Source organism: Mesocricetus auratus, unplaced genomic scaffold (assembly GCF_017639785.1).
Source record: "Mesocricetus auratus isolate SY011 unplaced genomic scaffold, BCM_Maur_2.0 Super-Scaffold_100045, whole genome shotgun sequence".
NCBI lineage: Eukaryota > Metazoa > Chordata > Mammalia > Rodentia > Cricetidae > Mesocricetus > Mesocricetus auratus.
This window is the reverse complement of record NW_024429222.1, coordinates 2867322-2890753: the sequence shown is the minus strand read 5'-3', so window position 1 is coordinate 2890753 and position 23432 is coordinate 2867322. Positions and strand designations below refer to the sequence as shown.

General features: G+C 51.4%; 1 long non-coding RNA gene across 1 annotated transcript in view; it reads left to right on the top strand.

Annotated features, from left to right (window-relative positions):
• The window catches only part of LOC121135952, a 32354-nt gene extending 10559 nt beyond the window's left edge, over positions 1–21795 (top strand). The window contains exon 2 of the long non-coding RNA XR_005873068.1: positions 21491–21795. This is a non-coding gene — a long non-coding RNA (uncharacterized LOC121135952). The remainder of the gene's footprint in view (positions 1–21490) is intronic.
• Positions 21796–23432: the final 1637 nt, after the last annotated feature.

Here is a 23432-nt window from a genome sequence, read left to right as displayed (position 1 = left end):
GTCTATTCCTGTCTTAGTGGGTTTCCTTATGTGTAATTTGAATTTTTCTCAAAATTCTGTTTTATGAGTTTATAATAAATTGGGATTTTTTCTTTAGTCCATATTCCTTCAAGTATTATTATGATCACTATTATTATTATTTGTCTGCTCTTTTTCCAGAATTACTGGGACACTGGTGCTAATCTTTTATTATAAATCCACAGACACCCAAGGCTCTGTTTTTTTTGTTTGTTTGTTTTCACTCCTATTGGGTGATTTCCATTGCTCTCTCTTCCAGCTCACTGATTTCTTCCTGTCCCTTCTATTCCGATGCTGAACTCAGCAATTAATATGCTCATTCATTACCATTATTCTTCCCCATTCAGAATTTTCTACTCAGGTCCTGAGGACATATGTTTCTTTGCTGAGACTTTCAGGCAGGTTCGTAGTTGATCATTTTTATGATTACTGCCTAAGTAGTTCTAGCATGCCTGTCAGCTCAATTCTGCCTTACCTCGTCCTTTTTCATTCTATCTGACATCCTCCTGGTTTATTGAAACATTCACATTTTGTATGTTGTCAAACTCTGTATCACATTTCAACCATCCATTCCCAGCAGGGAAGGATGGAGTGGGGGTTCTCTGGCTTCTGGATGTCAGCTGTCTGTAGTATTCTATGTCCCTGACTCCACTTCCATTGACTAGGGGTGGGGCTTCTCATGACAGCTGGGTAGGCTGGGGAAGGGAGGAAGGCTGAGTTACTGCTTCCCAGGGGCTGGCTTCTCTAACCATCCTCTCACACCGCTCTAATGAGGAAGGGGGGCCTCTCACCTGGAGGTGGGAGTTCACGGTCTCCCGTCTCCATGGAAGGGCCTCCTTGCTGCACAGCAAGCGTGAAACATCCTGGGTTCCTACTTGGCGTCCTCTGCTACCCACCCAGTGAAGGCACAGAGTATTCTGCATCGTAGACTGTGAGGACGGGTGTCAAGGTCTCCAGATGGGAATGGAACGCTGTTTTTATTTGTGATATTTACCTGTATTTAACTTTTAACCTCCAAAGTCGTATGCCTCACTTGCTGATTGTTTGAGGAGGGAGGGGAGGGCGGGCTCTTTTTTTCCTTGCTCATGGGCATTTTGGGGTTGCTGGTTTTTAAGCCCCAAGTACACATCATTATGCTGTTCTCAAGGTTATGAGCCAATCTGTCCTCTTCCAAACCCCTTCCTCCTCCTCCTCCTCTCCCCCTTCCTCTGTAATATGTAATGTTCAGGGTGTTCGCTGTGCTTAGCAGAAGAAATGGGAAAACCATGTCCGTCCCAACCTGCTGGGTTCCCTGCAGACCACTCTTGATAGCGAACACAGCACACTCCCTGCATAAACAAACTGTAATTGGTGGGAGACTTGCATGGTTCCCACCCTCTGTGTTGTAAACGCCACCACCAGGGACATCTAGGTCTTTATTCCCTGTGTGAGTACGCGTCAATTCTAGACTTTGTTGGCTGAGCAGATTAGACTCTAGCTGATTCTTGACAAGAACACTTTTGGTGGAGAGAAAAGCAGGGGTGTGTAGAGAGTTGCACGTGGTTGTCTTAGTTAGGGTTTCAATTGCTGTGAAGAGACATCATGACCACAGCAACTCTTATGGAGCAAAACACTTAACTGGGGCAGCTTGCTCACCGTTCAGAGGTTCAGTCCATTATCATCATGGCGGGAAGCATGGCGGCGTGCAGACAGACATGGAGCTGGAAGAGGAGCTGAGAGTTCTACATCTTGACCTGCAGGCAACAGGAAGTGGTCTGACCCACTGGAGGTGGCTTGAGCATATGTGGGATCTCAAAATACACCTCCCCAGTAACACACTTCCTCCAGCAAGGCCACATCCACTCCCACAAAGCCACACTTCCTAATAGTGCTACTCCCTTTGGGGGCCATTTTCTTTCAAACCACCAGCTTGACCAAGGACAGAAAGTGGATTGTTCTGGCCAAGCAGCAAGTAGATTGTCTCAGTTTACCCATAAAGGTGTTGCCCAGTCCTCTGGGAAATTCTTAGTTAGCACTGACAAAGTTGTGTCCTGTGTTCATGGACCATCAATTCTTTAGGCCTGCTTGGGAGAACATGAGCATCCTTTAGCAGCTAATCCGGCTTCCTGCATTCATGACCCTGGTAAGGCTCAAGTGGTCACAGTGGTCTCATCTTTTCTTCTGTAAAGACAGAACTCCAGTGGGACTCAAACTTCTCACAGTGGCACGCCTTGACCGCACTATCTATTGCCTGGTGCCCTATGAAAAAACACACCATCTCCTTTGGGATTCCCAGTGTGGAAAGCAGGTTGTATGGAACACAGATCCAGAGCACACTGCCTGGAGATCCTGTTCTGGAGTCAGAGTCAAAGTGACATTCTAGAAAAAGGCACATATAGAAAAAAGAGCAGAGAGAGGGCCACCAAGGCCTCGGCCTAATTAAGAGAGACATTTTGAAGAGAGAAATGTAAGGAGAGGAGAGACGTTGCTGCTTATACCTCCTTTCCTTCAAGGCCTTCTGAGGAAGGTGATACTCCCCTCCCCAGGGTTGGACTCTAGAGTGTACACCAAGGAGAGTTTTTGACCAGGATGCTCTTTACTGGGAGCCCCCAAATATTCATTGCAAGATTGCTTCTAAGAGGTGCGGCAAAGACAGGGACACAGAGATACATGGGACGATACACACCCAGTCTTAAACAGTCACACCAAGTACAACCAGACACACACATACACTCGCTCTGAGCTGCAGACAACTACACCCTAACCCACACAGACAATACAGAGCAGCACACACGCAGTTGGGAACACAGGCACGCAGGAAGACAGACCCTCCAGACACACACGCACGCCCCCACGTAGCCGCATATGGAGAAAACCTGCCTCGCCCAGGCTTCCAGGAGGCTCAGCAGGAGGTGAGCTGCACATATGACTTGCCTTGTGTCATTAGATGCTCAGCGTAATTAAACGTTACATTGACTAACCCAACATGGCTCAGCGAGGCAGAGGAGCCGCAGGGACTGATGGGTTCCCTCTTCATCCCAAACCCTCCTGCCCCAGATCACAGCCACTCCCTTTGTGAAGACTCTGGGGCAGTCTAGATGAGGAGGGACCCTTGACCAAAGGGGTCACCAAGAACAGAGACATCTCCAGAGCCACCCTTCTATCAGTCAGGGTGCGAAACAGGGTCCCCAGGTGGAGCCTGGGGAGAAGAGGATGGGATGTGGTCCAGGAGACACCTGGATGTCCTTGGTCACAGCGTTGGCCTATCTTCCACTCTAGTCAGACTGAAATCCCAAACCGGGCCCTCAGGTTCCAGAAAAGATCCAGGGCACTGCAGAGTGGCTCCTTGTCACCTCTGCCAGGAAGAAAAGGCAAGAGATTTTTCCATCTTTCCCATTTCTCTTTCTCCCAGGGCCAGCAGCCTGGCAGCACCCAGGAGACAGACAAGAGCACAGTCTTTTGCCTCATCGGGGTGAAGATAGGATGTGGCTGGCGCTGACCTATTTCCCAGGGTCTGGAAGAAAGAAATGAATGAGCCCTTCCAACAGTGCCTAGACAGCAGCCACTAGCCTTTCCCCTGCGGTATTCTAGAGCAATGTGGACTCATCAGTCCAAGGGGGCGGGTTTGAAGCCAGGGCCATCTGGGTATAGTCTGTCTTCCCCTGTGCCTCTCACTCCTTCGTTTGTGGACGGGATGGGAGGTCAGTCTGGCTTGCCACGGTATCGACGGTGAGCCGGTCCACCACAGGGCACAGTGTCTGGTGGACTCATGTGCTGTGTGCATTAAGCCATTCGGTCCGTTTCAGTCCACCTTACCCTCAGCATGCTTCAGGGAACATTAAGTGCAGCTTACAGCCGTCTGTCACAGGCACCCAGGGGTACACAGGTCCCTTGACGGGCCCGGGGTCACTTCCCAGTGGCAGCTTTATTCTGCTATGGTTTTGAAGTGAGTACCAGCCTCCCAAATGCCAATTTGAGGTAGTTACCCCAAGAGAAGCCTCCAGGGAGACAGCCTGGCTTCTACCTGGCTACACAAGGGAGAGTGGTTGGGACAGAACCCTCAGTCCAAATCTTCAGCAGATAGCTGGTTCCGGAGAAGGGAGAGCCAGGGCGGGGGCGGGGGCGGGGGCGGGGCAGGTTTGCTTTGAGTGCACATCCACTAGGGCACGCTCACAGCTCCATGAGTGCAGCCGTCAGCAATCGTTGACTCAAGTGGTGTCGGTTCCTGGAGTCACACTTGCCAATTCAGGTCACACTTATGCTACAGAGACCAGGATAGTTTGACCTGGTGACACTAAGCCATGCTTCCTGCACTAGTGAGCGATTTGCATGTGCGCCAAATAAGAAGGACATGGAGAGTGCCGCACTGCCCGAAGACGTGCCACCATCCTCGTCCCATCGCACCCTGTCATGTCTGTCTTATGAGGGCCACAGAGGTCACACAGCTCCCACACACTCTGGTGTGCGGCTGGTGACTCCCAGGCCAGTGCTAGCCACAGCTTCTTGCCAGGTGAATAGAGAGGCTGAGCTGTGGACAGACGAAACTATGACTTTTGGAGGATGTTTTAAACATGGAGCATGCCCTCACTGCCTCTCCATCCCCCAGGACCCAGAGCTATGCAAAGCCAGGCAGCTTGTGAATATTCAGGACCCTGTGGACACTCTCCTGCATCTCCCCCCCCCTCCTCATTTTGTGCTGAGTCTTAAGTGAAATAGATCTTCTACAATTTTGGAAAAAGAAGTCTGTCTTTTGTTCCCCTGCACCCCGGGGGCTCCTCAGAAGAGGGGCCCCCTGCCCAGTTTGAGGGGCATGTCTCAGAACCAATCACTGCCTGGCACAGCTCCCTGGACACTGGGCTTGGGCTCCACGCCATGCGAGCAGATGGCTGTGGTTGCTGGCAACCCGAGACCCTGCAGGAGAGTCGCGTATGGGTGTTTACAGCATCCTGGGCCTACAGAGAGCATCAAAATGGCAGGCCAAGTGCTGGCCAGTCAGAGCGCACTCCTGCAAAAGGAGAAGTGCCTACTCTGGGGGAGGGTCCAGCCCAGGGCCAGAGCCCAGCGCTCAGCACCAAGCACCACACCACATATAGGGAGAGCAGTGTTAGCAGCTTAAGGGTGCCACCCTCTCTTTCTCCATCATCTGCCTTTGAGCAGTGTCCCCATGGCCCCCAAGGACTGCGTTTCTCTCGGAGCTGGCCTGCAAGAGAGACCTGCATTTCCACATCAGTGTTCGGTATGAACACACAGGCCACTGTATCCATACTGAAAAAAATAAAAGTTAAAAAAGAAGGATAAGATTCAGTCCCTCCAAGCTTCTTCTGCTCAAACCCCCATCAGCTGGTGTTCAGTGCATGGCTGGGCACATTGAGTTCTGTCCATTCTATACAATGACCTATGGGTCTGCAAGCTCAAGGGATCCCCTCCCCCTCCTCTGATGCCCTATCATTATCGAGTTATTCTGAAGACTGCCGAAAGCAAGGCTCTGGTGGCCTTTCTCTCTCAAGATTGTGTCTGCTTGTCACATGTGTCACATAGTCAGTGTGGAAATGAGGCTCCCTCAGGGTTCTCGTAAATGTGCCTGAGACAGTTCCCAGAGAAGACTGAGGCTGACAAGCTGACCTATCGCTGATGGGGGATGTCCTTCTGTATGTATGTTTCTCTTATTGGTTGATGAATAAAACACTGGTTGGCCAGTAGCCAGGCAGGAAGTATAGGCAGGGCTACCAGAAGAGAGTGTTCTGGGGAGAGGAAGCAAGAGGGGCCACGAGGAGACACCATATAGCTACCGGGAAAATAGGATGTGCCGGGTGATCTCTGGTGAGATCATAGAAATACATAGATTAATAGTTATGGGTTAATAATTAAGAGAGAGAGCTAGCCAGCAAGAAGCCTGAGCCATCAGTCAAACAGTTTGTAATTGCTCTAAGCGTCAGTGTGTTTATTTGGGGCTGAATGACTGTGGGACCAGGTGGAAAGAAACTCCGTCTGCGTATCACTCTGCTGGTCAGAGCTCCTGGAGGCTGCTAGCCTATGCCCCAGGCCAGCATTCAAGGCTCTTAATGGTCCACAGCTCGCATCCTTCCTTTTTATTTTTTGAGGATCTGCTATGTTTCATGCTCCACTCATGGGCCACCAATCAGACAATAGCTAAAATGCACAAGGACTGTCTTGAGTAGACAGCATGTTGGTGGGATGGGCTGGAGACAAAGGGCAAGAGGTCAGATGAATGCATTCTGTGTTAGGAGGAAGTAGGGGCTTGGATTACCAAAGGAAGGCAAGGTGGAGGAGAGGTAGGAAAGCCTTGAGTGAGTTCAGGATAGACGGCGTGGCCGACCAGAAGAGTATCCAAAGTGAATTCTGCAGCAGGTAGAAAGGCCCTGAGGAGGGAAAGGGCAGCCTTTCTGCAACGACAAACCATGGCTGCTAGTTCTCATGGTCTTATCTCATGGCTCCACGGCTCCGATAGTTAGAGAGAACTAGACACAGTGTGCCAAGAACAGTGCCAGCCTTCCAGTCCCGGTGGGGAAGGTGACTGGGAGACCAGGCAGATCTGCTGTAGGAAGCTGACCCCTCCTCAGCCTCAGAAAGCAGGCCTGATCTGCACACTCAAGTCTGTATATTTTAAAACGTGTGCTATTCCAGTTTTAGATTTTAAATGTAAGATGGTTTCCCAACAAGTTGGAGGGTGTTTTTAATGTTATTTTTACAGGTCTGCTTTGGGCACACAAGAGTCTCCCATAGATCAAACCCAGCAGCCAGCAAAGTCGGGTGGCTTTGGAACTAGTTTTCTGTGAGGCCTCTGCTGGCCCAGATCTTGACTGATGGGTCCCATTCCCAGTCACAGCCAGATGACTCCTTGCTGCCTCAAGGTGGGGTCTGGCAGGAGTCAAAGAGCTCTCGGTTCTGGGCTCCTCAAAAGCTAGCAGAAATACCTGTCTCCAAGACACGCACTCCCAGGCCTGTCTGGTCAGAACTGAGGCTGACAGTATGGAAAAGCACCTGTGGCCCACTGTCAGGCCTCAGGCGTGCGCACCCCCCTGGCCCTGCTCCTGAGCTCAGGTCCCTGCTTTGCCTGCTCTCTCTACCACAGGCCAGTGGAAACAGGCTGCAGTCCTCCTGTGGCTAGGAGGGTAGCCAACCTTGTGTCCTACCTTTCTTAGGGACACTGATGCTGTGTGGGACCTTAATGATCCCTGTCACCCATGGCAGTCCCGCTTGCTCTGGCAGGCCCAGAACACAGACTAGAGTTGCTCTCCCCGCCTCTTAGCAGCTTTGTTAGGAACGATTTTCACATTGACACTCTCAGGCTCCCCCCCCCTCCACTCAAGCCCTCTGCCGAGAGCCCCCATTTATACTAATGGAAGTCCTGTGGCATGGACAGGGTTCCCTGCTGGATAGAGGCCTCAGGCTGCCCACCTGCAAACATGACCTTTTCCTGTGTAAGAGACAAGATTTCAAAATCAATCAGGCCTGTGTGCCTGCTCACGCCAGAGAAGAGGCCACATGTCCTGTGACAGGGGGCTCAATAAAAGTCCTAGGAGTTAGCCTAACTGGGAGGTCACAGTCTTGCTCCACGCACTACTCCCTGACTTCTTCTTCAAGTCACCCACGCACCCTCTGTGAAGATTGCAACGGTTTCCCAAAGAGCAACTTTCTTTCTGGGGCTCTACCCATCTACGTGGCAGATCTTGTGATCTACTGACCACAGGGTCCCAAGTTGACAGTGGGTGGCTACTGTTTTGGCACAGGGAAACATCTGCCCAGCCACCATACTGGACTAACCCAGTCTGCCCTCTAGCTCACTTTAACTCATTCTCCGCTTGCCGCTCACGTGCGTTCTCAAAGCCTTGCCAGCCCCGTGCTCTTCATGTTACTGTGCTCCCAGACTCACTTTCCTCGGGGCCTCTGTGGCGTGAGCAGTTTAAGCAACACTTACCACCGCTATGGCTCCAGCACAGCTGGAACTGTGCCTCTGCCTCACCAAGTGTCCTCAGGACGTTCCAGAGAATCTCCCATATCAGACAAGGTCACCTGGTGAGCATGAAGAAACAGAATGAACCCAAGACTGTCCACAGTGGTGCCTAAGCCTGGACATGTATGTCCAGCTGGTGAAAGTGCCACGTGTCCCCCTCCTGCCAGGCCCTCTTCGCCGCTAACTGCCCCTGTGGCTTTGCTCCTGGATGAGAGTTCAGACAACGTGGTCAGAGATTGATCCCAGGGGCATTATTGGAGGTGGGAAAGGCATGTACTTGGGTCTGTATCCTGCCCTATCCTCTTCCCGTGTTCCTCCTGTCCTGCTTCCTGTCCACACAGGAAGCTGACCTAATCCTTCTGTCCCTTAAGCTGGTTTTGTCAGCGATGTGGCAAGTAAGTAAACAGGACCTGCTGGGCCCCATCCCAGGCCTGTCCCTGATGGGGATTCACTGTCCTCTGGGAACAGGTGGTGGATGCCCATCTTACCCAACCCTGACACCGGGAGGGTAACCCGTGAGAGTTCTTGCAGTAACTCCGTGTAAAATGAACTCGGGCTGGCGTGGGTCTCTGGAGAAGGCATTCTGAGCTGAGTCTGCACTGCACAGGCGGGTGGGCAACGCTTAGTGGGCCTCGAGGTTCAGGGTTACAGTCTCTCCTCTTCATCGGTGGATCCCAGCAACCCCCACCTCACACACACGTCCCGCAGAGTTCATTGAGGCCTAGAGGGCCTTCTCATCCTGGACCCCTTTGCTCCCGACAAGGCAAGGGTGAGGTGCTCGGTGAGTGATCACCATCATTAAGTGACCGCTCACCAATCCCCGCCCCGCTCCCGCTCCGTAGCACCCAGGGGCTTTGGAACCCAGCTGAAAACCTAGGACAGCATGGGAAGGCCAGACTGGGCTCCAGTCACTCTGTGTGTCCAGAAAGCCTCTTCCCAGTTTCTCTGCAGCCCTTGCCCTCCCCGAGGCTCCTTGTGGGCTGGGATCTGAGACCAGGAACCTGGCTGGGTGCTTCCGTCTGGTCTTTACTACAGCGCCACCTACTGGGTCTCCAGAGGCATTTCCTACAACTTTCCTCTTTAGACTGACTACAAGTCAGCCTCGGAGAGAGCCCGCAAGCACGTCTGTCCCCAAGTGTGTGTTCCTGTCACCCGTGGAGCTCCGTGTGTTCCTTGACTCACGTTCTTTATCGGCACATTCCCACTGTGGGCCTTTCTCAGACTTGCCCCCCCCCCCGGGACTTGTGTTTGTCTGTGAAGCAGTCCCAGGGCTGCATGGTGCCCCTCACAGCTCTGCCATCTTCAAGTACAACTGCTTTGGGTTTCTGGAACCTCCCCCATGGTCCAGACAGGGGAGGGGGCACATGTGCCTATAATCAGAGGGGGATGGTGACACAGCATCTTAGAATAGGGTAACGGGAACCCGAGGATCCTTCACCAAAGCCGTAGTTCCCCGTAGTCAGGGGACCTGCCCCATGCACCAGCTGGTATCACTCTCTGAGAGGCCTGTGGTGATAATTCACTTTTAGTTTGAGCTGCATGAAGTATCCAGCATTTGACTATCTCTGATCCACAGGGAAGATGGTTTCACGTGGCTACACACCACTGATTTCCGATTACATAGTCCCTGCTGCGTTCTGTCTAGTCCCTAGATGCTGCTTTCACCCATATGCATGCCATGGCCACCTTCTACCGACAGGCTCAACAAAAAAATTGTGGACCGCCAGGCTACGCAGACAGGGATAGAGGGCCAAGAGCCAGATGCCCACTCCTCAGGACCAGTACTTTTAGCCTGCTCCCCAGACTTTGAAATCCTTTTCCACTTCCTGAGGGGCTCCGGATTTGCACAGGCCGGCTTCCTGTCAGCTGATAATATACTGCCTTCCTGTCACAAAGAATCACAGGGTGTCCGGGGTGACAAGCTGACTCTGAATCTGCCTACAGCAAACTATGAAGTGGGCTCTGCAAAGGTAATGGTCGGCGAAGACTCTGGCCGCTACGTTTACCGCGGCCACCGTGTCCCTAGTCACTGTGTCCCTGCAGCTCTGATTTGACTTTTTCAGTCTTGTACTTTTGAGTCCTGCTGACCTCTTGGTCTCCCCCCTCAGCCCCAGGGTCCAGGAGGAGCAGTCACAACGAACAGATATCTTCTAGTAGATCCCTGGGCAGAGGGGCCTTGCACCTCCGGTTCAAAAGGCTTGCATACGTCCCCAGTCTCCACCTTTCTTCTCCTCCCTTCCTTCTCCTCCCTCCCCTCCCCACTGCCCTACTCCCCCTTCCCCACTCTCTTCTCCTGTCCCCTACCTTCCCCTTCCTCCCATCTCCTTCCGCCTTCCTCTTTCTCCTTCTGTCTCCTCAACCTTTCACATCCATCCTCTTCTGGAGGCTTTGTCTTATGGAGGAATTTGATGCAGGGACATTGGTTTTCTTGACCTTTGGGGGTTAACACTATTGATGGGGTTGTGACCTTGGTAGATGCCTGTTTGGGGGACTCAATTCTCATACAGGAGGAGGTACAAGCTTAGGGGAGGTCAGGGAGCACCCCGTTAGAAGCTACTGGCCACTGCTGAGAGTTGGCAGGTGTCCCTCATAGCAGAGTGACTGCCTTCCGTGCTGGGCAAGGAAAGTGCCAGAGCTGGCAGGGGTTTGGGTGAAGAAGGGGAAAGCAGGAGACTAAAGGCAATTGAGGCAGAGGCCCAGATTCCTGAGTCTTGGACAGAGCTGGGCTATTTGCACCAAAGGTCATGGTAATTCTTGGAGGCCCAGTGAGCTGGGCTGAATTAAGATCCTAGTTTCACAAGAGAAAACTCCACTCATAGGTCTCACTGAAGGGCACTCAGCCCGTGGTCCACCCAGGTGATGGACCCCAGGGCCCGTGTAGACAAACTGGTTAGCCCAAGGGTCTCAGAGCAGGGCTCCCAGTCCTGAAGGGAGCATGCTTCTCTGGATCACAAGGATCGGGAGGGTTGGGTGGGTGGTCACTGTGCGTGTGAGCCCCTCCCAGGACTCCATGAGTTTGTAGGTTTGGTGAGGGGAGTCCTGCAGTCTCTCTCCCTCCTTTCTTCTCCCTCTCTCTATTCCTACCTTGTTTCTCTCAGATCCACAGCCACCCCGACTCCAGCTCTCAGAACCCGTGTCACTCACACTGTTCCTCCAGGCCCAGCAAGTCCCGAGTCCTGTGATAGACCTACCTAGCCTGTATGACCCCCACATGGTCCCATACAGCAGTTGTGACCAGGACCAAAGTCTGCCCATCCCCTCACCAGGATGGGAGGTGTCAGCTGGGTGCGAGGTGTCAGTATTGTGCACACTGTAAGTGAAACCCAAATGAGAACCTAGTCCACATGAGGGTCGCCTCTGTGTCAGTGAGCTTGAGCCCAGTTTACTTGGCACTGGGGAAGCCTGCCACATCTCTAAGCCATTGGCCCAACCTCTACCTTGCCTGTGCTCCCGGGTCCTCCCTGGCTAGCTCTCTGGTGCCTGGCCACGGAGGTGCTGCAGCTGTGGGAATTCTGGGGTGAAACAAGGTCTGTTGAGCAGGTTGTCCTCAAAGGGGAGGGGCACAGAACCAGTATATCCCCAGCCCTGTGAGGGCTGTGGCTGTTCTTTAAGCACTGGGTGCCTGGATCAGGGCCTGATGCCTTCCCACCTCTGCCCCAAACACCCTGCTGTGGTTGGGAGGCAGATTAACATCGCTTTCGATCCTACAAGCACACTTGCCCAAGAAAGAACTGCACTGGGGGCCTATTGCGTCCTCTGTTCCTCAGAGAACTCAAAACACAGGAGAGCCGGCCCTTTGTCAGTTGTGGGGCAGGGACAGAGAGCCCCTCCGGCTCCGCACGCGGAGCGGCAAGGTACTATGAGAAGGCCTGCCATCCTCAGGCCTTGAAAGGATTCCAAGTCTCTGAGTTGAAAAGGAAAGAAATGAGTTTCAAGTTGGAAAACTTAATGGGTGTCCGACGTCTGTGCCACGTCCTCCAGCCCCATAGCCCTGGCGGGGGAGGACATGAAAGGTGCCCACCAAGGACAAAAGAGCCAGTGTGCCCAAGCCCTGCTGGGGACGGCCCCGCCCTCACCCACGTTAGAAGCCCCTGTGGAAGCCCCCAGGTAAATCCCCACTTCCTTTATCTCAAGCCTCCTTTTTGAGGGTTTGCCGCATTTTTGATCTTAACAAGTTTTTTTTTTTTTTTTGTGTCATCTTTGCTAGGTCTTTTACAATGCGACTTCCTTTTATTTTAAGCACGGTGGCTTTCAAGCCTTGTCTCGTCTGTGATTGTTTCATGTTTGCCGGGTTCTGGAAGGCTCGGAGCCGGTCCCTGGGTGGGCAGCTTCCATCTACTCCCTGCCTGCGTGTCTGCTTGGGAAGGGTTGCGGACTGGGAGCGTGCGGAACGGTGGCCTCCTTGTCAACCCCCTCAGGTTGGATGCCGGGTGCATTCCCCATTCTCCACTGCACAGGGTGCTGCCTTGGGGTGGGAAGCCTGTCTCTTGGATCCCAACCTCAAGCTGCATGACTCTGTAAATCTCGGTTGTCCCATCTGTTTAATGGGGATAGTGTTAATCCTATGAGACAGCAGTCACAAGCACTTAGTGTATTTATCTGTAGCAGTATATAAAAATAGTACCAAGCACTTAATGAATGTCTACTGATACTATAATAATGTTGTAATAGTCTGTAATAAGCACTTAATGAGTACGTAATCAGTAATGCTACAAGTGATGCCAGAAAGCACTTAGTAAAGTGCCAAACACCATGCAAAAGCTTAATACACAATACCTGGGCCTTGCAGCCAGCTTTGTCATCTGCTGGTCACTAGCGACTCACTCAACACCTTCGCTTTTTGATAGCTTGCTCAGAGGTTCTAGCAGAAGAACACACAGCTACCCACATCCCCTTGATAGAAGACCAGCTCACTGACTGCCTCATCAACAGATGCAAATACTGAGAGACTGCTGCATGCAAGACCCGGCTGAGGAAGGCAGGTGGGTGGATCTCTATGAGTTCGAGGCCAGCCAGGTCTACAAAGCAAGTTCCAGGACAGGCTCCAAAGCCACAGAGAAACCCTGTCTCAAAAAACCAAAAAACCAACCAACCAACCAACCAAATCAAACAAACAAACAAACAAACAAACAAAACTCACCCGGCTGAGGAGACCCCAGAGGAAATGGATTATCTCCCTGGCCAAGGTCTGCCATCAACAAGGTCTACAGATATAGTATCCTGTGACATGGCAGTGCAGAATGGGGCCCGAGGGTCCCAGGCCATAAAGAGTTCCTCTTGTCCATTCCTTCTGTAGAACATGAAATGGGACTGTGTATGCTTGAAGCCATTAAATGCTCCAGAACTGAGGCACGATGGCCTCCGGTGCCACCCGTTGAGAGTTGTCCTAGGTTAGGTGGCCTTCTCAACTTTGCCACTCTCCCTCTTGAAGCAATCTTGGTGCTAGGTATGATAAAGTCTACGCAGAGGTGGGACAAGTGGCCCAGGGGTAATCAGTCAGAGGATTCCATTCCTCTGATCACACGACTAGCACATGTGAGCACGTGTGGCCAAAGAGGCCAATCAGATCCAACCACTGCAGGTGCCGGACTTCTGTCCTGCTGTCCATGGAATGGGGAGGGTGGAAGCAGGTGACTGGAGGCAGATCCTGTGACGACACAGTGTCTGTGAGGCTGAGGGGACGGAGGCCGAGAGAGGTCTCTGAGCAAGCTGCTGTGCTGTACCTGTCTTCTCCATCACTGAGGTTTTGTGATTCACAAGTTCTTTGTTCATCCACATCCCCTCGCCCCACAACATGTCCTCTTTCAAGAAGTGTCTTGGAACTGGGATTTTATTGCCTTCAATGGGAACATGTCACCAGATTTTCTGGTAGACTTGGAATTCAAAGGGCTTGAAGCAAGGTGGCATCTTCCAAAGCCTCTGGTTTTGCCTGTTACAGGGAGGGGACCTGCACCTCTCATTTAAGATGAGAGAGAGAGCTCAGAGCGAGGAAGCCCAGACCTTCCTTCACCTCCAGGCTCCGGGGGCACCTTCTATAGTTTCGTCGGTTTTCCTCAGTTTCTTGCAGATTTATCTTCCTAATTAGGTTTTGCTCAGGCAAATATATTAGGATTAGTTCGTAATCCTTGAGATCATTTGAAAGTGAGGATGGGATGGCCCAGAAGCAGGCTGGGCCTCAGAGGAGGTGTTTGCTGTAGAGAAACCTCCAGGCAGGGCCACAGCAGCCGACAAGACGTGTCTGCACATTAAGTGGGTTTCAGTTGTGTCATCTGTTCACGTTTGAGCCACAGTTACAATGTTTTTGTTTTTCATTTGTTTGTTTTGTTTTGTTTTGTGTTTTGTTTTTGTTTTGAGACAGGGTTTCTTCGTGTAGCCTTGGCTGGTCCTGTAGACCAGGCTGGACTCGAACTCAGAGATTCACCGGCCTCTGCCTCCCAAGTGCTGGGCAGTTATGAATTATCATTTGTTACGATTTGAATAGGGAATGGTCCCCCGCTGTTGAGCACACTGGCGGTGCTAATTTTGGAAATGCTGAAAATGTTAGGAGATGGGAACCTGCTGTAGGAGGTAGACGGCCAGGGGAGGGTCCTTGGCAGTATCTTGCCCCTGCCCCACCTCTCTCGTTCCTGGCCACCATGGGGAGGGTGTGGTAGAGACACAGCATCTGTCTGCGCAGGGCTGGGCAGTTCTGGAGTGCCCAGGCTCTGGGCATTTGCAGTAAAGGCTGAAGCCGTTTTATTCAGTCTGGCAGGTGGAAGAAGCTGGCTGGGGTTCGCATCTTGACTCCAAAGCGCTATCTGTTGAAGGCTTGGTTTCCAGCCCGTAGTGCTGTCGGAAGGCAATGGGACCTTAAGATGCCCAGCTTAGTGGAAGGAAGCTAGGTAACCCGGGGCTTGCCCTTGTAGAGATCCCTGGGGCTCCGACCCCTTCCTGTGCCTCTCTTTCCTTGCGTATTTGGCTGTCATTGAAGTCAATGGGCTTTGTGTATTGTCTACCCAAAGCAACGAGGTCAAATGACTGTGAGCCAGAATAAACTGTCCCTTCTTCATAAGATGACTTATTTTAGGCCTTTGTCGCAGAACCGGAAATCTGACTAACACACAGCTCTTTGAGGACAAGCGCTGTGCTAGGCTTTTGCCTGGGTTTGGCTCCCAGACCAGGGCAGCAAGGGGGTAGGGGCAGCTTTTACTTCATATACTCCTGAGATTCTACAGCTGAGCCTCCAGGAGTGAGTCCCAGGCTGCTTCCGGATCAACGTCCTCCCCTCCCAGGCACCTAGACAAAGCGCAAACAAGTCCGCTGCTCTAAGTTCACCATCCTGTGGCCCCTTCCAGCCAGGGACTGCTACACAAAGCTCTGGGCTGTATACAAGAAGGGGATAAATGTCAGTTGTCCTCCCTGGGGGGGGGAGGGTCTTCAGCTCTAGGGAAAAGTGTTGCAACTTAGGGGGCAGGGCAATGTGGAGATGTTTGAAGTAGCCTGGCTGGGTTCCCAGAGATGTGGCTTACCTAACCACGGCTGCGCACTCACCTGGTATGATGGTTCTTGGATGAGCTGACCCACTGCTCTACGGAAAGGCATCCGGGAGCTCACAGAGGGCTCCTTTTTCAGCTACAGACCGAGTCTCTGAGAAGCATGCACTTGGCCCGCTGCTAAGGGGCTCTGCGGAGGTCCTTCAGATAGTTGGTTGTCACCATTACTATTACCTGGGGACCACGAACCTTCTCCATTGCTGAGCAGTGTGGGGAGACACGGTAACAAGGGGCACTCAGGGATTTGGGATGTGGAGGGCTCCTGGGGGCAGAACCAAGTTACCTGCCTTCCATGCTACCTCCACCATCAGCCATAGTAAAGGCCTGGGTCTCTGTGAAAGGCCATCTGCCTTGAAATGGAAACCCAGGCTACTCACAGTGGGTCAGCAGCAGGGTGCTTATGCCCAGCCCATCTTCCCAGAGAGTTTACATCTGTTACAAAATTTATGTGATTAGTTCAATGGGGTTTAGATGGTTCTGCGAGCAAGCACGCCCTTTGCCTAATGACTGTATGGCCATTGTGGGCTGTACATGGGTAAGCTGCTGGGTGACCGGTGATTCTTACCTCCCTCCCTGAGGAGCCAGGCCTACAGAAGGTTTAGTCTTGGCCAGGAGCAGGGCATCAGCCGTGGTGGTAACAGGAGCCGAAGAAGAGTCTGTCTGCCTCCTGTGTAGGTAGACAGGTGGAGTGGAGTCCCGCCTGTCTGTGCACTGGAACCTTCAGGGAAGCATTGGTACCCAGAAGCTGGCATCTGCCTGAAAGTACTGGCTTCACTGGAGGTGGCACCTGCCAACAGCTCCAAGAAAAATATATTGTACATACATATAAACATACACGCATGCCCACGCGAGTGCGCACACACTCTCACACACACACACACACACACACACATGGCTCTTGCATTCACTGAATATTGCAGTACTACTAGAATCCCTCTTACAATGTCACCAATTGTCTGAGGACCTACCAAGCTCGTCTCACATAACCTCACAGACACACCTCTCAAGTTACCAAGTGGCACGTGGAAGTCTTCCCACTCATGTTAATGCTTCAAAAATCTCCACTGTCTGAGCAGTCACTGAAGGCTCTGCTGCCAACTCTAGAGACCCAGAACCTTCACTGGGTCCCACAGCTGCTTAGCCACTACCCCGTCAGCTGCACACACAGGGGTGGCATTCTGCTGGCCCTATGCTGCCCGAGTACCATGCCCCACCACAGGTGGTTGACACTCTTGAGTTGCTGAAAACGCCTCGTAGCTTGATCTCTCATCTCTGCTCTCAATGTCTTGGCCTTATTTTCACATTTGTAGATGGCTCTTCTGACTCCTATGGTGAGGCGTGAAGTGAGAGGTATGGTCAGGCGGTGCCTCAGGATTCGGGGTGGTACCTGAATCCGTGCTTATCCTGCCTGCCCCATGCTAAACCTCTGCGGTCAGCAGCGTTCTGTCTTCAGAAGACGCTCTATTCCAGGGGCTTTGCAGAGCAGCTACGGGTGGAGCACGTGTGTCTTGTCCTCCTGCTCCTCGCACGTGCCTTGCTTTTTTCTTCCTTTCTTTAAGAGATTATTTACTTTATGTGCATGAGTGTTCTATCTGCATGCTTGAGTTAATGCTAAAAGAGGGCACCAGATCCCACTATAGATGGTTGTGAGCACCATGTGGTTGCTGGGAATTGAACTCAGCACCTCCAGAAGAGCAAGCAGCCAGTGCTTTTAACCACTGAGCCATCTATCCAGCCCCATGCGTTGTTTTCTTTAGGAGGCAGGATCAGGTCATGTTGTATCTCTAGTCCTAGCCTCCGGAATGCAGAGTTTCTCCTCCAGGAAGCAGTGTCTCTTGTTCTAGCCTGGTGGACATGTGTGGTGGAGATGAATTGGCATGTTTGTCCATTCTTCCTTTGCTTCTACAGACCCACCTTATTCCTCTCCGGATCCTCTGTTATCTTCATAAGGCCCTGAGAAAGGAGAGAGGCTACTGCTCCCAGCATGCATCCCCCACCCATCCCATTGGCTAAGGTCCCTCTTTGAGCCGTCACTGGTGATGTCAGGGGACAATCCAGGCTCAGGGAGGAGGGAGTGTGGTGGCCCATGCAGTGTCCCTCCCCTTACATGCTCCCAATCATTTTCTGAAGCTAAACTGTCACACACTTGGTGACTTAATTTTGTCTCCATTCTGCAGGGCATATATCAAAAGTCAAGGTGTCATAGGGCTTCCCCAACAAGGCTCTAGGGACAGTCTAGCTTCAGGTGATTGCAAGTGTCCCATAGCTGGTGGCCACACTTCCCATCTGATTGCCTTGTTGTTTTCTCATGAAAACAGGCACACGTGTTACCGGACAGGAGGAAGACAGGGTCACAAAGCAGGCTGCCAGCATTCTGGTCTGAGAAGACACTTGTCACTGGATTAAGCGCCCCACCAAGTAGTCCACAGTGACTTCCACTTCTCAAACCTTAGCTTGATCTGCAGCGACCTATTTTCCAAGCTGGGCAACATCTACAGATCCAGGGGTTAGAAACTGGACATCTCTTCCTGAGGTCCACCATGCAACTCAGGTCAATATTCCTTACCTCTGTCACCATCAGAGATATGGGTGACACAGACTATTCTCCCTTGTCAACCACAAAATCCTTGAGTATAATGTGGTGGGGGGTGGAGGCTGCAGCGACTTTGAAAGGCGGTGCTGTGCACCCTGTCAGAGGGGGACCTTCATGGAGGACCAAGAAAAGTTGGGCCTGCTTTTGGGTCCACTCTCTCAGGTTCATTTTCTTATTCTCCCATTTGGTCTTGACTACCTGGATTTTTTTTGTGTGTGTGACTGCAGAATTCTCTCATTGTGCCTTGCCCGACATCTGAGAGCAGCGAGTGGCCTGCCTGGCATTGAAAAGGAAAAAGTTTCTGCAAGACCCACCTGGGGCTCTCAGCCTTGAAGTTGCTGTGGGTCTGGGGCTTGTGAAGGGAAGCTGAGATGGGGGAGGGCTGGATGAAGGCAAGGGCCTGGCCTTGAAGGCCAGAGATGGTGGCCTGAGAGACAGGTCCCTGGGCCTGGGGTGGTATAGCACATGTGTGAGAACAGGTGAGTTGCATATCAGGAACACTGGGGGTCTTCTTGGGTCCCAGTGGGGAAGCCCCCATTGTTGCCTTCCCTAAGCCCCCACGCCTGAAAGCTAGAGCCCCAGGGAGAATAAAAGGGTCTGGGAAAAAAGGCTCCAAGGCAGTTCAAAGACAGAGAGAGCCGGAGGATGAAGTTTCCAGCCACATCCAAGGGGAGGGCTTTCATCTTTCAGCCTTTGAATTGGTAGCCAAGGTGGGCAAAGTTACTACCAGGTTAAAGTTTAAATGGTGCAGAATGGGGAGACGGGAAGATGAAACACGGGCTGTCTGGCCAGGGGAACAAAGCCAGGGCCCAGCCTGGGCACCTGGCTGTAGGGGCACACATTGCAGAGTCCCAGGCAGGAGGGGCCTGTTGCCGCCATTGTTCCACTGAAGAATGAAAGTAATTGAAAGGAAAGGTGAACCAAGGAGAGGCTCAGGCGTGAAGCGTTAGAAATAATTTAAAGGGAGCAGGTCCATGAAGTAGTTCCTCTTATGGAAATGCCTCATTGAAGGGCAGGGCAGGGAGGAGGGGCTGAGCATTCTTTGACTAAGACCCCCACCCCCCACCCCATCAAATACAGACCAAAATGTCATTTGAAATCAGGTCATTTTATAGACTTTCGTTCTCAAACTGCTTGGGCTAGGACCTTTTCCATGACCTTGGGTGTTGAGGAGCCTGCAATTCAGGAGGCAGACAGGCTAGACACCACTCTGGGAGTAGGCTCCCTGTCTGCCGGGAGGCCTAGCCATCCAGTCTTCCTTGGTTCCACATGGCACTTTCCAGTCCAAACTGCCTCTGGTCAGTGTTGCTTGACCTACTGTGACTTCCGGGGTCCTGTTGCTGGGTGCATAGGTACACCTCTTGTTATTAAGTTTCATGTGCCTCATATCTCCAGTGTCTGACCCAACACAAGGAGGAGAGTGTTATTATCATTATTTCAACCACTGGGAGCTAAACATGTTCAAAATGTTCAACATGAATCAGGCACCTACTGTATGACAGACTTACTGCGTGCCAGTGAGAAAGGCATGGCCCACCCCTATGTTTCGTTATGGTCCATTTGATTGTAATCAGGCAAGAGCAGAACCGAGGTGTCTGTACATAACTTCTGGGTGAAGTAGGGAGATGCATCAGCCCTGTGAGGGAGGGAGCTTCCTGTGATGGGAAAGCATGGGCCAGACTGAAACCAAAGGCTGGATGAGATGTGTGAGACGGAGGGCTGGAGGCTGGAGAGGTGGCTGAGCTTGATTCCTCACACCTGCACCGTGGCGATGGCTCAGACCATCTGTAACTCCAGTTCCAGGGGATCCCCTGCTCTCTTCTAGCCTCCTGAGACACCAGGCATGTGTGTGGTGCTCAGACATGCATGCACGGGAAACACCCATGCACATAAAATAATAAAATGGCTAAAACAGCGACGTAGAAATGAAAGGCTGTCTTCCCCGAGAGAGAGAGAAAAGTCAAGTGAAGGAAGCCCCGTGTCTGCCTCAGGTTTCCCAGGATCTGGGCTGTCAGAGTGCTGAGCAGGCGTGGAGTGAGGACCTGGGCTGTCAGAGCCCTGGGAGAGCGAAGATCTCAACTGTCCAAGCCCTGGGCACAGGGGAGGGTGAGGAACACAGTAGACCATCAGGCCCCTGAGCAGAAGGTTAGACCAGAGTTAGGAGACCTGTGCTGCTGAGCTCAGAGAGAGCGCAGGTATTGTCTGCGTGCTCTTCACACAATAGTAATGAGCTTGGGAGGAAAGTAGCTGAGGCCCAGGAACGAACGCTGAAGAGCCCCGGAGAAGAGATCAGGAACGAACACTGAAGAGCCCGGAGAAGAGATCAGGAGGCATAGTGTTGGGGGCCTGCCTGTTCTGAACAGCTGGGTGTGGAGACCTAGCGACTCACAGGGCGTTGGGTAGAGAGTGCTCAGCAAGGTTGCCCTGGCTGGGGTTTTTACGAGACAGGGTTTCTCTGTATTGTTTTGGAGGCTGTCGGTCCAGTCCGGCCTCGAACTCACAGAGATCTGCCTGCCTCTGCCTCCCGAGTGCTGGGATTAAAGGCGTGTGCCACCACCGCCCGGCCTGGCTGGGGTTTTTAGGTTCCTCTAGATACCATGTGGTAAAGGCTTGGTCCCTGATGAGGTTCCTTCTGTATGCTACTTACCACGTGGTTCACCATAGACCCCAAGCGATGGGACCCGCCAACCAGGAACTGAACCTCCCAAACTGAGACGAAATGGACCTTTGAGCTTTATGAGTTGGTAATGCAACGCTGACTGACACAGAGGTCTTGTCTCAGAAGGAGGTAGTCGTGAGCCTTAGGCTGAGCAATCTTATGCCACCTAACAAGTCATGAAAAGAAGACCCCAAAAGGATTAAACTGGTTCTAAGTACTTTAGCTGCATCCACAACAAAGTGTGAGAAGGTGTGCATACACAAAACTATCTAGCACCAGGAAGGATAAGATTCGGTTTGGTGTCCATTTACAAATTACCAGGTATGCAAAGGAGGCAGGAAAATGTGGCCCATGAGAAAGAGGGAAATTATTCAGTCAGAGCTGACATGGAATGGATACAGATGTTAGAGTCGGCAGCAAAGACACTAAACAGTTCTGATGGCGATACTCCATGTTTACACAGTTAACAACGGCACACAAAGGCACAGATCAAGGTACTGCAAATGAGCCTGGCGGTGGTGGCGCACGCCTTTAATCCCAGCACTTGGGAGGCTGAGGCAGCAGGATCTCTGTGAGTTTGAGGCCAGCCTGGTCTATCGAGCTAGTTCTAGGACATCCAGGGATACACAGAGAAACTCTGTCTGGAAAAACCGAAAAAAAAATGCAAACAAAGACCACAAGTTTGAAGTTGAAAAATGCATCAGGAAGAACTAACAGGAGATTCTGTTTTGCAGAAAGAGAAGACGGTGGACTTGAAGACATAGTGGTGGAAACCAGCCCAAATGAAACAGCCCACACAGGATAGAAAGCACAACGGTAAAAGCACACACGTGAGCTTCGGTAGGGATCGCCAGGAAGCATATTTGAAGAAACAGTGACAAAGCTAACCCCAACTGAATGATAACTTTGAACCCAAGGAGCATCATGAAGTTCAGGCACAAGAAACCAGTGGATGGCATCTTTCAAATACTCAAAAGGTTTTCAGCCCAGAATTCACAGGCAGGAAAATTTAAAAATAATATCGATTTATTTACTTAAATATTCATTTTAAGTGTGTCTTACTTTTCTGTTTCTGTGGTCAATGACCATGACAAAAGGCAACTTACACCAGGAAGGGTTTCATTGGGCTTAAGGTTCCCTCAATGAAGGCATCTGTACAAAGAAATGATATGCGTTCCATGCACACCCATTTAGAAATTTGAAGAAAGAATGTCTCTGCCTTGATGAATGCGGTTTATGTTGCTGTGATGGTGTTATCAAAACCGAACAAAGGCAACGCAAGAAAAGAAATCCACAGGCCCATATTCTTTGTGAATGACAATTGGAAAAACCTTTCAAAAGATGCTTTAGGGTTGAGCCCCATACCACGACAAAGGACGAGGCTTGACCAGGTGGGTTAGCATCTGCAGTGGTTTGAGTGAGAAATGTCCCCTTCAGATTCAGGAATTCGAACACCTGGTCCCCAGTTGGTGGCTACGTTCGGGGAGGTTAAGGGGGAGGGGTGCAGCCTGGAGGAGGTATGTCACTGCAGCCAGCCTCCGGGAGCTTAAGGCCTTGTCCCACTTCCCGTTTGTCCCTTGCTTCGTGCCTATGGCTAAGGATGGGATCTCTCTGTCTGCTCTGGCCACCATGCTGCCATTACTCCCCACCACGAGGGACTCTTATCTCTCTGGGACTGTCAGCCAAGCAAACTTTCTTTCAAATGTTGCTTCGGTCATGGTGTTTTATCACAGAAACAGAAAAGTTACTAACACGGCATCAAGGTGGGGAATTAATCCTATTCAAAACCCAGGAGAGAGGGGCTGGGGAGATGACCCAGCGGGTGAAGGCGCGAACTCCTCACACACGGCACCCGAGTGCCTTTCCACTTACCCAGGTTTTGAAGCTCACAACTGCCTGTCACTTCAGTTCCACGGATCCAACACCCTCTTCTGGCCTTTGCAGGTATGTGCACACATGTGCACATACTTTCCAACAGATAAACATACATGCAAAAATTTTAAAAAATGGGGTGAGTCCTAAAAATTAGGGAAGAAAATCCATTTAACTCAACAGACCCACATTGTCCTTGACCACAAAGACCTACTGGTAACAGTGTACTTCAGTGACAACAGGATGCCTGCCAGGTCACCAGGTCTTTCCTCTCTGTTTTTATTCGGCACCATTCATGAGGTTCCAGCTCCCAAATGTGCATGGGGTGGAAAGGAAATAAAGCAGTTAGAGTATTTTTATTTGCAGTTTACATGTTTGACTATGTAGAAATATGATGAATCAATAAAATAATCACTGCCACTATTAACTATGTTGAGCTGGATTGAGGGACCCCGTGACATACAGAATCCACTGTGTTTACAGACTAGCAAAGAAGAGTTAGGGACCACTGCTACACAACACCACTTATAATAGCATGTGATTCAGAATGCTAGGACCTCAGTCTGAGAGAAAGGTATGTAAGAGTTGTCCTCTGAAAAGCTAGCACCATGCGGAGAGATGAAAGAAAACCTGAATACACAGACCTGCCCTGCCCTGCCCACATGGGCCAATTCAACAAAACAGTCCTAAAAATCCCTACAAGCTGAGGACTAACATGGTCTGGTGTCCAGACTTACAGTCAAGCCAAGCAATCAGCAGTGCGGGGCAGTTGCTGACGTAGAGATGGTCAATGGAATAGAGAGC